General features: G+C 37.2%; 1 long non-coding RNA gene across 2 annotated transcripts in view; it reads left to right on the plus strand.

Moving 5' to 3' along the window:
- LOC115943012 (uncharacterized) overlaps positions 1 to 15,457 on the plus strand; it is a 221,002-nt gene that overhangs the window by 72,892 nt on the left and 132,653 nt on the right. For both annotated transcript variants that reach the window (XR_014143465.1, XR_014143466.1), the window contains 2 exons: positions 1,096 to 1,251; positions 1,637 to 1,707. This is a non-coding gene — a long non-coding RNA (uncharacterized LOC115943012). The remainder of the gene's footprint in view (positions 1 to 1,095; positions 1,252 to 1,636; positions 1,708 to 15,457) is intronic.

Below are 15,457 nucleotides of genomic sequence, written 5' to 3' on the forward strand. Positions count from 1 at the left end.
TGAGCCGAAGACAGACGCTTAATGACTGAGCCACCCAGGCGGCCCGCAAATTAGTTTTTTTTTAAAGATTTTTATTTATTTATTTGAGAGAGAGAGAGAGAGAAAGCATGAGCAGGGGGAGGGGCAGAGGGACAAGCTGAGCAGGGAGCCCAAAGCGGGGCTCGTTCCCAGGACCCTGGGATCATGACCTGAGCCATAGGCAGATACTCAACCAACTGAGCCACCCAGGCGCCCCTAATTTCTTTTATTTAATAGGAGCAATGGGTTTTCATTTTAAGTTTGTCAGAATTAGGTGGAAACCATAGCCATAAGTCAGAGATGTTCTCCATGATTCCCGCTTCTATACAGCCCAGGAACCTGTGCAGCTCTAATACTAAGCTGAATTCCCCATGTCAGTTAGATGTTGTTCATGGAACACAGGGTTAGGAGATATCCTACCCTCCTAACTAATTTCTGATCTGAATCACAATGCGATCCCAAGAGATCCAGCCAAATTTGAGTCTCAGACCATTTGTTTCTTTTAAAGGAGTGTTATTGCTTTAGATACATTTCAGAAATAAGTAATTTTTAAAAGTCTTTGAAAACAGCAAGCACCAAATTTCCCTGCTTAATGACTTACCTTTGAAGCCTACTTTAATAAACTTGCACTTAAACTAAACAAACCTAATGACCAAAAGGAGTAGTTTATTATTTTAAGAAATTAGCTCCAATTATTAGAGAAAGCATCTCATCCCAAGGTAACAATTTCAGAGCATGAAAATAGTTCAGTGTTAATGAATTCCAAAAATAAATTACTGATGCCTTGCTAATTTGTTGTAAGTGGCTCAATTTGCTAAATAAATCAGGGAAATGGCTTCTACTTACTGACTACCTATTCTTACCTTTGATGTTTTATTTTCTTGTATTTGGTTACACTATAAAGTGAAGGCCACAGTTGGGAACTCATTATTAAGATCATTAAACAACCTGGGACACATGTGAGCATAGCCCATACCACATGTTCTTGAGACCTTCGAGATAGGGTGACCACTGTGTTTAGTTAACTTATCCCAACTTTTTTTTATTTTTTATTTTTATTTTTTATTTATTTGACAGGGAGAAACACAGCGAGAGAGGGAACACAAGCCGGGGGAGTGGGAGAGAGAGAAGCAGGCTTCCCGCTGAGCAGGGAGCCCCATGCGGGGCTCGATCCCAGGACCCTGGGACCATGACCCGAGCCGAAGGCAGACGCCCAACGACTGAGCCACCCAGGTGCCCCTATCCCAACTTTTTATTCCTGGCTTATCTTTGTGTGTAGCCCTTACCCTATCACTATTTTCCTCCCTCTATCCTCCTCCTATCCCATTGCTAGGCACCAGCAGCCAGATTTGATTTGATTCACATTAATTCTAACTTGGTCTGTTCTTTAGGGGCCTTTTCCTCTATCAGGCTGTGTAGGCAGTCAAGCTTACCTTTATTCTTTGATCCTGAAGAAATTTTGCCAACATTTGGTAGTTTCAATCATCCTGACTTTATTTATTAAATATAAGTATTTTAATTATTAGATCTGTTTTTGTCTTTGCAAACCTTTTTGGTGACTCTTGAGTCATACCACATGGATGTGTTCTAGTGTGACCGTGAATGTCTTGGTTTGAAGGTCCGAACCATCTGGGTGTATGCTGTTGTGGTTTGTGCTGGTGAGCTCCTGGGCCTGGTGTTGCTAAGATGGTGAGTCTGTAGTTAAACACAGAGTCATCCTCTAGGGACCCATTTTAAAACATTCTTCTCTCTTTAGGCAATGTTATAGGCTGGATTTACCAGATTTTGGGTAGGCCCTAGAGATCCAAGAGGTTTATAAGCACTTGTGTCTGTTCCAGGGCTCAGTCATCTTGTTCATTAGAAAGATAGACTAGTGTGCCTCCACTGACTAATGTGTTTTCACAATTCAAAATGCTTCATGATGTTTCCACGTTTTATGAAATTTACTGAAGCACAAAATGTGTTGATGGACTCTTACTTCTTGATGCAGTAATAGCTTCCTTCCAGTCTTTAGATATATTTAGATTTACTAAAAACTCATTAATGCCAGCAGGTCATTAGAAGTTAACATTTCTCACTGTAGTGATACTCAGTTTGAATTGGAATAACGTTTGTTTTCATCAGTGATCCAATTGCTAATTGTTGTGTGCTTGAGGTGTGGGGATTAGGAGCTTTAAGTGATCATATTTTCTTTTCCTGAGAATACAAGAATAAGCAATAATGTCACAACCCCTTTACAAATTTCAAATAGATCATACATATGGTTGTAAAGCCAAATTGCATTTTTTTCCAATTTAAAATTTATAGAATGATTCTAGACTGAAAATTGGACCGACAACATGGATTTGAGCATTCTAAAGACACTAGCACAGATAAAGTCTCTGAGGAACAATGTAAAAATATCTTGGAAAAAATTCCTAGAATCTTTATCATTCGTCCATAATAAAAAGTTCTTTTTTTTAGTATAATGAATAAAATGTGTCCCCATATTTGTGTATCCATATTTCTCTCTGAATCGTACTTCCTCAAAGCAATTTCTTAAAAATTCCTAAAATAATATAGAACTATCATAGAATCATAGAATATGAGAACCAGAAGATATCTGATTTACAATATTTAATCATTGCTGTTCAAGATAGCCTGAGGGAGATAGGATGTTAGGAATTCTTCAGTGGTTCTTCCATTAGCATTTCCTGGAATCAGGAATTGTGGAAAGCACTGGGGATAATATGCTCTGCTGATTAGGTAGGATCAGTGCCTACAACATAAAAGGACTTAGAAAAAATGTTTGCAGAATGAATGAATGAATGAATGGAGGAGAGGAAATATACTGGATGGACTGAAGTGCTACTCTCTGCTCAGCATTACTACTACTTAATGTTATGAAAACAAAAGGAACATAATTCCCTTTCAGTTTGTGAATGCAGTAAGCTCTTAGTTCCTAATTTTATTTTTCTCCTCCTTTAAACCTATTTGCCTACAATCTATTTTTTTTTTACATAACAGTGATCTTTCAAAAACCATAAATCATATGCTATCCTATTTCTGCTTTAAAATCTTCTGACTTCTCAATGCATTTAGTACAAAAATTCAACCATTTATCACAACCTACAAGTACATGCTTGCCCACTTATCCATTCTCATGCCCCATAGCTCTTTTTCTCTCACACTGCACACTAGTCACATTGACCCTCTTTCTCTTCATAGTTTCCAACTCAGGACTGTTGAACTGACTATTCTCTAGACCCGAGAGGCATATCTTCACATACCTGGCTTCTTCCCATTATTTAGTTCTCATCAAAGGTCACCTCCTTAAAGATGCCTTCCTTGACCACCCCAACACATTTCCATGATACTCCCTCCAGCACTCCCTGCCAGGTCACTCTGTATTTATATATAGCAGTAATGGCTTCATGATATTGTTTTCCAGGGCAGTCATCTTTGATGCTGTGCTCAGTATCTAGAACAGAAACTGGCACAGGTTGAATGAGTAAATGCTGAATTTGTAATTACATTCTTTTTTTTTTTTTTAAGATTTTTATTTATTTGAGAGAGAGAATGAGAGAGAGAGAATAAGGGGGGGGGGGTCAGAGGGAGAAGCAGACTCCCTGCTAAGCAGGGAGCCCGATGTGGGACTCGATCCGGGGACTCCAGGATCATGACCTGAGCCGAAAGCAGTTGCGTAACCAACTGAGCCACCCAGGTGCCCCTTGTAATTACGTTCTTAAAATCCTCTACCAGAAAGAGTCAGGAATGAGCTTTCAAGATTGATACTGCCCCTTGTCTGAGCTCCCTTAGTGCTCTGTGTATGCATGTGTAATTACCACATGATATCCTAGCTCTTTACCAGCCCATCTTATTCACCAATTGTAATCCCTTACTGAGGAAGGCTCTCTAGCATCTCACAGTGCTGGACATATCAGGGGATTTCAGTAAGTTATTTTGGAGAAAGGATGTTTAAACTTATTAAGCACCTGTTTGGCAAAATAGAATGACAGCAGATGTTACTTTGGGGTAATATTTATTTAAGGGTTAAGAACACAGGCTCAGAAAAACTCATGTAACCTTGGGAGATACTTAATGTGGTGAGAATGTCTCCAGATCCCTTCTCCATCTCTACTTCTACTAGCAGAACTCTGCTTTTATTTTAGACAGCCATGGGTCCAGCAGAAAGATTTCACTTTCTTCCTTTCTTGTAGCTAGGGGTAGAAAATGATATGCCAATAGATGATGTTGGGTGGATTTTGGGGAAGACTCTAATGGAAGACTCAGCCCTTATTCCCCTCTTGTGGCTTGAAATATTTGGCCACAGTATTTTGTTGTTTCTTCCACTAAGGAGAAGAGTCTATTTCCCTAACCTTTGAATATGGGCTGGCCTTGTGATTTTCTTTGGTAAATAGAAGGCGCATACTTGATAAATTTGTAAGAGATTTGAAAGCCTATTTGAAAGCTTTTGAAGCGTTAGGAATTCTTTTTCTTTTTCTTTTTTTTGGAGAGAGAGAGAGCGCATGCACACATGGAAGTAGAGGTGGGGTGGGGGTGGAGGTGGGGACGGACAAAGTGGGAGGGAGAGAGAGAATCTTAAGCAGGCTCCACGCCCAGTGCAGAGCTTGACCAGGGGCTCTATCTCATGACACGGAGATCATGACCTGAGCCAAAATCAAAAGTTGGACACTTAACCAACTAAGCCACTGGGTACCCTGAAGAGTTAGGAATTCTTAACCCTTTAAGCCCATATATTATATTAAGATTAGTCCAGGGTCTTTAGTTGTAATTTATTTCTTGTCATAATGTTTAGTGAAGGTTTCCCTAATCTTTTCTAAGGGATAATAGAGTCTTCAGTCAGAGAGAAGGGGGATCAAGTTCAGAAAATACAAGGAGTGCTAACCTCCTTTTTGGCCTGGGGTTGGTGGACAGAAGGGATAGCAAGAGGCAGAATATGGAACCAGTGAAATATGTGTCCTGATTTTCCCTCTCTTGGCTTTAGCCTGGGTTGAAGGAATGTTTGGGAAGTTGATGGGCTATCAATGTCATATGGCTCTTTCCTGTTCCCTTAACTGGACTCGGTGGGGAGCTTAGGGGTAGGGGTAAAGACCCTGACCAATGTGTGGAAGGGAGGGATTTGGACACTGACATGAGAACAGTCAGGGTGAGGTGACTTCATGGCAGGGGTTGAGAAAAGGCTATCAGGCCAGGGTACTGGATGGAGGCTGCAGGGTAAACCAGGAGTTTGAAGCCAGTAAGAATTGAGAAAAAGGTGAGTTGGCAGAAGGAAGAGGCCAATTTCTCCTGGGAACAAAGTCCAAGCTAAAGGAATGGACCATAAATTTGCTGGCCATAAACTGCAACAACAGAGGCCAATGGGGAAAACTGTAACCAGGAGAACAGGGGACGTCAGTTCAGAGACCAGCAGATGCCAGTCCAAGGACTGGCATGAGGCTGAGGGCCCCTTTACTCCAATACCAGGAGAATATAACACCCCAAATGGTTGCAACTTTACTGGAGGTTGGGCAGGAAGAGGCTCCTGTGAGGCTGAGGATTTTTGTTCAAATGAGAGAGCATTACTTGAACGTTACTTGAAGAGACTGTTAAATGACCAGATTGTACTGGAGATCTCTCTATGTCTCTAATATGTCTGTATTTAAACCTGCTGGTTATTAGAGGTGGAGAGACAGGAAACATCGGTTTTCGACAAAATAAAGAACTTAAGTTTTGCAGCACATCTGAGTTTTTATGTCAGTTACATTTTGTGAACCTGTTTTGCTTGACTGGCTTCAAGAAGAGAATATTGGCCTAGAAGCTCTCCAAGGTCCCCTCTAGTTTTCAGTGTTAGGGTTTCAGTACATTTCCATTATTTGTCAAATTTCCACAGCAGCCTCCTTAGAGGTCTCCCTACTTCCTGATGATCTTTCCTGAGCTTTCTATCTCTTGTAGTAGAGCAAGAACAGACTTTTTCAAATACTTCTTTATTCATGGAATTTCCCTGCTCAGAAGCATATTGTCTTTAAAACTCCTTTTAGGGATCTTAACATTGTCCATTTCCTGTTCTGTTTGAGGCCCTTTGCAGGATCAGATGTATTTACCATGTGTTGATTCTCCTGGTCTTGGTCTTGGTCTTTTTGGAAAACCAAAAGGCATCTCTGGTGTCCTTTACGCTTTCGAGCTTTAAACTATGCTCAAAGCTTTTCTTTTTCACATTAACATAAACGAGCTTTTGGTTAGCCCTTAGTTACTGTTTTTATCTCCTGGAAATAATACCTTAGTGATGTTAGACACACATTTTTATTTGCTGCAAATAAACTATAATGAGCGATGTGTATGGTTCATTTTTCTGAAACTTTTCTGTAAGTCCCTGCATGCATTAAGGGACTTGATTTTTATAATTCATTTAAGTATATTCTATGCAGTTCTTCCCTTGGAAGGAAACTCAAGACATACTCCATAACATTTCTGGAAACTGTTCTCTGGTTACTTCAAGTCAAAGAACAGAGTTGAAGTTTAGTAATTAAAATGACCAGCCTCCTGTACTAGTTAAAATTTTGATCCTGTTTTGTATTTATGGCTTTCCTCCTCTCCCAGCCTCAGCAATACACAGGCAGGAAGTTGGGGAAAAGATGGGGGTTTGCTTTTTCCTTTTTCTACTCCTTCCTACCTCACCAGACACATTTTCTGATCCCTCCAGCACCACCCCCACTCCTGGCCCCAAGCAACAGCTGTTCCACTTTCTTCCACTATACATTAGTTTAATCTGTTCCAAACTTTCAGATAAATGGGCTCATGTAGTTTGTACTCTCTTGCAATGGCTCTTTTTTCTCAGCCTAATGTTTTCGAGTTTCATCCATGCTGCTTAATTAATATTTTTGTTTTTGAGTAATGTTATATTTTCTGAATATATTGGTTTGTTTGCCTGTTCTCCATTCATTATTTTTCTGTGTATTCTTTTGGAAATTGTATAGATTTAGCTTTTTTGTGTAGGATTATGTGCATTTTAACTTATTATTTTTTGTATAGTCTTATGCAAGGAATGGGGTTCATTTTTTCCATATACATATTCAATTATTCCAGCACTGTTTGTACAAAAGCCTTTTTTCTCTCTCTTGAGTTACCTTGGCACCTTTGTCAAAAATCCATTAACAAACAGACAAACAAATAAGTAAAAATCCATTAACCACATGTGTGACTCTATTTAAGGACTCTATATTCTGTTCCACTGACCATAAATTTATCCTTCAACCAACACTACACTCTTTTGATTGCTGTAAATCTTGAAATCTGATTAGGCCTCCAAACTTCATTGTTTTTAAAGTTTCTTTTGATATTTCATGTCATTTATTTTTCATGTGAATTTTAGAATCAGCTTATCAGGTTCTACAAAAATAGGCTACTGGGATTTTAATCTGTAAACATTAAAAAATAAAAAACAAAACAAACCTGTCCCTTATGCCCCCCCTTCTCTCTGCATCCGTTACGATCCAATCCGTTACAATCCAAAATTACTAGTATTATAATATGTTGAGAAGACTATCTGTGTAGTCAGTAGATGAAATTTAAAAAATAAATTTCTTTATTGGATAACTTTTTTAAACATTTTTTTCTACTTTAAACTGTGCTACTAAACATTTGCTAAGTAACATCTTTAAGTATAAACATCTTAACCTGTTGGGGATTTTCTTTTTCTTTTTCTTTTTTTTTAAAGATTTTATTTGACAGACAGAGAGACAGCGAGAGAGGGAACACAAGCAGGGAGAGTGGGAGAGGGAGAAGCAGGCTTCCCGCCGAGCAGGGAGCCCGATGCGGGGCTCGATCCCAGGACCCTGGGATCGTGACTGGATCTGAAGGCAGACGCTTAATGACTGAGCCACCCAGGCATCCCAACCTGTTGGGGATTTTCTTTCTATGGGTTAGAGTCCCAAAAGTGGGATTATTGAATCAAAGCTTATGTAAATTTTAAATCTTATTGAACAAAAAATTCTAAATAGAATATTGGCAAACAGAATACTATAATGCCTCCAAAGAATAATACGTCATGACTAAGTAGAACTCATCCCAGGAATGCAAAGTTATCTCAATATCTGAAACCTATGAGTTTAATTCTTTACATTTACCAGTTAAAGAAGAAAGCCATATAGTTATATCAATAGATACTGAAAAGCTTTGAATAAAAGATAGCAGTTATTCATAAAAAGTCTAAGTGCAATAAAAATAGCAGAATATGCTTAAATAAGATAAAGGGTATCAGAAATAAATAGCAAATATTATTCTAAATGATGAAACATTAAAGACATTTCTGTTACATTTAGAAAAAGGACAGAGATGACCAGTACTTTATTAATATTCAACATTATTTTAGAAGTTGTCTAAAATGCAATAGAAAGAAAATGAAATAACACCTAAAATAATGGAAAAGAAAACAAAATGATTTTTCTTTTTCTTGTCTATGATATATCTTCATATCCTTAGAAATTGTTATGGACTGAACTGTGTCCCCTCTCCCCCCTCCCCACTCCCAAATTCATGTTGAAATCTTAACCACTAATGTGATTGATCATATTTGGAGAAACGGCCTTTAAAGAGGTAAATAAGGCTAAAATAAGTTCATAAGAGTGGAACCCTAATTCAATATGACTGGTGGCATTATAAGAAGAGGAGATTAGGACACAGGCAATACAAATGACCACGTGAGGGTGTTGCAGGACTGTAGGGCTCTAGTCTCACGGAGTCAAAGAATGAATCTTGGGGACACAAAAGGGTGAAGTAAAGTGAAAGTTTATTAAGTGGAGGTGAGAGCAGTAAGGAGAGAAAAAAAGCTCTGTAAAGTGAGAGGGGTCCCGAGTGGGTTGCCACTAAGAGCTTTTGGTGGCAGTCTTTTATTGAGAACTGACTGGGAAGCTTGTGGCCTTGAGATTCTTGTGCCAGCTTGGTTTGTTCCCTTATTTCTTGTTCAGCTCTGTCTTAGCATCTCCACCTGCCAAGAATAGTTTCTGGAGCTTAATCAGGGGAGACAGGGGCCTCCTATCTCTCTGGCCTATACCTTAACCCTTTCCCTGCTCATGGGAGGGGACCTGTGGGCAGAAAGAGCTATACTGGGATTGTGAGGAGTGACTGATTGTATACTTTCTAATTAGTGGGGATTAGGGGTAGCACAAGTCTCCAAGGGCACAGTGAGAAAGCTTGGTTTCCTCCTGAAAGCCAAAGAAAGAGGCCTCAGGAGAAACCAACCCTGCTGACACCTTGATCTTGGACTTTCAGTCTTCAAAACTGTGAAAAAATAAATTTCTGTAGTTTAAGTCACCTGGACTGTGATGTTTTGTTAAGGCAGCCCTAGAAAACTAATACAGAAACCCATGATAAGCTCATCCTACTAAAAATGTACAAGTTATACTAAGAGAATTTGGTTAGATGGCTGGATAGAAAATAATTATACATAAGCCAAAATGTTTCTGTATTATTTATGACCACCTGTACATGGAAGTCAGGGAAAAAAATGGTAAGTAGAATTACCTGTATGGAAAAGATGGAATTTTGATATCTTGATCTTTAGCTACTTCTGTATGCACTGGCTATTATGATATTTATCACTCTCTTAAAGGGAAATTCTTTGGCTTCAATACAAAAACATTCAGCTTTATACCACATTAAATTTACTGTTGCCTTGACAAAAATTAGATATGTAGATAATTTTGTTTCTCTTCTCAAAAGGAAAGGTTTATATTTTTTATTTTATTTTTTATTTTTCATAGATGTCTCATGCTTTATTTTTACCCAGCGGTGATTCAGGCCATGCCCCACTTGGCCGTTGGCACTGTCTCTGGCAAGTGGAAGGAGCAGCCTCATCAGAAAGCCCAGACAGCTGCCAGTTTTCCTTGCTGCAGGGGCTGTCAGAGTAGGCCCAGCAGCACCCGCACTGCCTCACCCGCGTTTCTCCTCCATCTAGCCCTTTTTCTAGACCTGGTCTGCCTCTATCCTTCTCTTGCTGTGAAGCCCTGTTTCTGTGCCCTAAAGCTGCACACTTCTCATCAGGTGTGTTCTGGGTGTCTTCAGGGTCACCCCAAAGGGGCGGTTCCGGGATGCAGAGCAGACCAGCACTCTCCCTCAGCGGCTGGGCAGTATTGATCTTCTTTTTAAATTTTGAGTTTTTATTTAAATTTAAGTTAACATATATGGTAAAATGCATCACTTACATACAACGCCCAGTGCTCATCACAAGTGCCCTCTTTAATACCCATCACCTATTTAGCCCATCCCCCACCCACCTCCCTTCCAACAACCCTCAGTTTCTTCTCTATCGTTAAGAGTCTCTTGTGGTTTGCTTCTCTCTCTCTCTCTCTTTTTAAGGAAAGGTTTAATTTATTGGGAACATTTATTGTTAAATAGTTTATTTAAATTATAAGTTTAGTAAATGTGTAAAAATATTTACCATCCTCAGGAAGTTATTGCATAACACCTTTTTAGTTTCACTACCTTTCAACAAACACAATTTCCAAGAAACAATCTGAAAGTAAATAATTTATATTCTAGTGTAATTATCTAATGACACACAGATAATAGGAACCTATTATTCAAATTCACTTTACTAAAAATAAAACTCATGGTACTCTCCTATTTTTAATCTCAATTTTGAATTCTATTTAAAACCTGTTTGGGGGCACCTGGGTCGCTCAGACTAAGCGTCTGCCTTCGGCTCAGGTCATGATCCCAGGGTCCTGGGATCCAGCGTTGGGCTCCCTGCTCAGTGGTGGGGAGCCTGCTTCTGCCTCCTCCTGCAGCTCCCCTTGCTTGTGTTCTCTCTCTCTCTCAAATGAATAAATAAAATCTTAAAAAAAAAAGCTGTTTGAGGAAAGATATGTTAGAGATGTCATTTACAGCTTTGTTCAAGTTTTCTCATTCAATCTTCTTTTTTGCAATTAGTGCACAATCTTTCCCATATATAGAAAACTGCATAAGGTACCTCAACTATTTATCATTTTAAGGTTATGTATTTACTGCTCCATCTTTTTTGGTGATACTTCCATGATTTTAAGTAAAATGTTATAGAATTATTTTTCGCAGAATTAACAATACCATTTATAAACATTTAAGCCATGCAGAACTGTACAAGTAAGATAACAAAGTACCTTCATGTACCACTATTTAGAGACAGATATTGATATGATCTGTAGAATGACTTTTTAGCCATTGCCGTATATATACATAAAGATAGAAATATAACTGTAGATGGTTGGAAACAGTACACAAAAATTGCATCTATTTATATATCATATTTTAAATTAAAAGATAAATTTAGTTTTACTTGAATTTAATGGAAAAGGAAGCTAACATGAATCTTAATGGATGTTCAACCTTCTGATGTTTCTTCATCCCAGATATTTATTGCTAAAAGAGCCTTTTAAGAAGAATGATGAGGAACATTAAGAAATTTTCTTAGAGTTCATGTGTTAGTTTTATGTCATATTGACTGATTTCTGCTGTGAAAGATGAGGAAATGAGCATTCATCCTTTCTCCCATTTCCTTCTGTTTTTTATTCAGTGTATTATAATATTGTCTTTTCAAATTTTATAACATTGACATATAGCTATAATTATATAGCTTTCATATCTTTGATGACTGTATTTCATGGTCAACTAATTTTCAACAGTGGCACCAAGGATACACAAGAGAGAAAGGATAGTCTCTTCAAAAAATGATGCTGGGAAAACTGGGTAGACACATGCAAAAGAAAGAAATTTGGACCCCTATCTTATACTACAAACCAAAGTAAACTCAAAATAAATTGAAGCTTTAAATGTAGGACCTTGAAACCATAAAACTCTTAGAAGAAAATGTAGAGGAAAAGCTCCTCAATGTTGGCCTTGGCAATGATTTTTTTTTTTTTTTTTGGATCTGATACCAAAATCACAGGCAACAAAAACAAAATGAAGTAGGGACTACATCAAACTAAAAAGGTTTTGCATAGCAAAGGAAACATTAAGCATAAAAAAAAAGGCATCCTATGGAATGGGAGAAAATATTAGCAAACCTTATTTGATAAGGGATTAATTCTAAAATATATAAGGAACTCTTACAATTTAGTAGCAAAAAAAATTAAAATAAAATAAAAACCCTCAAATAACCCAGGTAAAAAATGGGCAAAGCATCTGAGTAAACATTTTTCTAAATAAGACAAATGGCCAACAGGTTATATAAAAATATGCTCAAAATCACTATCATCAGTAAATGGAAATCAAAACCACAATGTGATATCATCTCACATCTGTTAGGATATCTTGTCAAAAAGACAAGGGATAACAAATGTTGGCAAGCATGTGGAGAAAAGGGAACCCTGTGTGCACTGTTGGTGGGAATAGGAAGTGGGATAGCCACTGATTATGGAAAACAGTGTGGAGGTTCTTTTAAAAATTAAAATTGGAGCTACCATATGATCTAGCAATCCCACTTCTAGGTATATATCCAATGGAAATTAAATCAGTATCTTGAAGGGATATCTGCATTCCAATGTCATTGCAGCATTATTCACAGTAGCCAAGATATGGAAGCAACCTAAGTGTCCATTGATGGAGGAATGGATAAAGAAGATGTGGTATATACACACAATGGAATATTCAGCCAAAAAAAGAGAAGGAAATCCTGCCACTTGTGACCACATGAAAGAACATGGAGGGCATTACATTAAATGAGATAAGCCAGAAGAGAAAGATAAATACTGTATGATCTCACTTATATGTGGCATCTTAAAAAAAAATCTCACTCATAGAAACAGAGACTAGAATGGTGGTTGCTGGGGGCTGGGACTGGGTGAAATGGGAAGCTGTTAGTTAAAGGGTACAGACTTTCAGTTAGAAGATGAGTAAGACTGAGGATCTAATGCACAGCATGGTGGCTATAGTTAATAATTTTATATTGTATATTTAATGGATTGTTAGGCAACTTGATTGTGGTAATCATTTCACAATGTATACATATATCAAATCATCACATTGTACACTTTAAATATATTACAATTTTATCAGTTATACCTCCATAGAGCTGGGGGAAAAAAGAGAAGTACTCAGAGATACTGTATCCTCAGTTTTGTGCACATCTGCTACAAATTATAAAATGTTATAAAATACTTGGGTCATATTTTTACCCTGAGAACTTTGTAATATTGCTCTGTTCTTTTCTGGCACTAAAGTTTGCTGGTGAAAGAAATGTCTTGAGGCTAGCTTAATTTCTTTCCGCCTATAGGTGAATCATTTTATTCTCTCACTGAAAGGATGGTAGATTCATTTAAAACAACAACAACCCACATTTAATATGGAAAAATTATCAGATGGCATAAATACATGTATAAATTATAACAAGATCTGTATTATTTATTTGTGCTTTTATAATTTTAAAAATTCTAGCTTTTAAAATAGATTATACCATTATTCTTTTTCATATAAAAATTAGGACCAAAAATAGGCAAATTTTGGGGCGCCTGGGGGGCTCAGTCAGTTAAGTGGCTGCCTTCGGCTCAGGTCATGATCCCAGGGTCCTGGAATGGAGCCCTGCATCGGGCTCCTTGCTCAGCAGAGAGCCTGCTTCTCCCTCTCCCTCTGCCTGCCTGCGGCTCCCCCTGCTTGTGCTATCTCTTTCACTCTCTCTCTGTGTCAAATAAATAAAATCTTAAAAAAAAAAAGCTTTAAAAAAATAGGCAAATTTCTCTTGTACTTTTATCTTTATTTTTTTAGTGTGTTTGATCATTTTATACTGTTATGTTTCAATTCTGATTTTAGCTTTAAACCTTTATAACTTTATTTTTTATTCAGCTTATTTTTTAAATTTTTTATTATGTAGCTTAAAATAGTTTACTATTTATATTTATTTACTATTTTTATTTTTTAGTTAATTTATAGGTAAGGAGGAGGAAAAGTTTTGTGTGACAATTTTGAACTTAAGTACAATCCACATTCCAAATAAAGGAGATTAGATGCTCTATTTCACCCTAGTGGGTTCTGGACCAGCTCATCTACCTTCTGTAGATAGACCCCATTATCCCATTCCATTTATCACTGACATTCCTAAAATATTTCATGTGAATGATTCTGAGAACTCACAGGCCAAATTCCTTGCAATAATGATAACCACTATTTATGTGAATAGCATTTTTAACTGCTGAGACTTGATTTAACCATCTGTTATCATTCCCTTGAAGAGGAGTTACGTATTCTAAAATCCATAAACAACTAGTGTATATTGAACAAGTCAGGTTAAATAAATGACTACGTAACTACTGAAGAAGTAGATGAGCAATTCCAATTAGGGAAGAATCTTAATAATGCTAATGATTTGATTTCACAAAAAGCCTTGATCTTATTTACCTTTCTGGGAAGAGTTATGGAAGAGGTCTCTTAAGATGTAGGGTTTTCCAACTCCTTTCAGTATTAGTGTGCAAAGCAAGGAGTAGATTATCAACATGTTGTGCTAGAACATACATAAGCTTGCAGTTGTAAGCCTCAGATTGAAATTTGGTTTTGTCACTTACTAATATGAAAACTTGGGCAAGTTATCTAATGTCTCAGAGGTTTGTTTCTTTATGCTTATAATATGATAATGCCTAATTAATCATAAAAATTAAATAAAGCATTATCTGTAAAGTACCAAGAACATAAAAAGCACTCAGTGTCAGATACCTTTTCTTGAGCTGGAATAAATCCCAAATATCTTCGAAGAAAATGTTGTTTTGCCTTAGGCACCTCTGTACTCTGACTCTCAATGACCTTTAATAATGAGATGTCAACTTTATGATCTGACAGTTCAGTTACTAAAGGGTCCCCTTTCATCCAGCCATAAAAAAAATACCTACAGAAATTGAAAGTGACATTGCCTCAGCAGATAAATGTACTGTTAATATAAGAAAAGTTATTATCATCACAGGAAGGAATTTTGCCCTGAGGGTTTTCAGTCATTTAGATTAAATATTTTAGGAATCTCAGAGAAACTGCAGCCTTGAATCATTTACTCCTCATCTTTTATCAAAAATGTTAAGACTAAAATTGATACGTATGAAAAATTATTTAAAAACTATGTAATTCATTTGTACACTAGTCCTTGGGAATTATGGATGGGTTTCAAGGGGTCAATGAACTCCCTGGAATTGTATACAAAGCTGGTATGCATGTGCATTTTTGTGCTGAGAGGTCCGTAGTATTCAAGTGTTTCTTAAAAGAGTTCAAAGGTCAAATAGAATTAAGAACCACTTTCTTAGATAGTCTGACAAGTGTCTTCGGAGAAATTGGACCATGAGAAGATTATTTTTGGACCATATTAACCTAGCCTGATGTATAATAATCTTCACTGAGTTTTGTTTTAATAAGATGTAAGATAAATAATAGTCATATAATTTTTCCAGCAAGTACTATAAACATAATTGTGAGGGTAAAATTCACTTTTTACTCAGTGTCTCCCCTTTCATAT

This window comes from Leptonychotes weddellii, chromosome 3 (assembly GCF_054177405.1).
Source record: "Leptonychotes weddellii isolate Sample4059 chromosome 3, ASM5417740v2, whole genome shotgun sequence".
Lineage (NCBI taxonomy): Eukaryota > Metazoa > Chordata > Mammalia > Carnivora > Phocidae > Leptonychotes > Leptonychotes weddellii.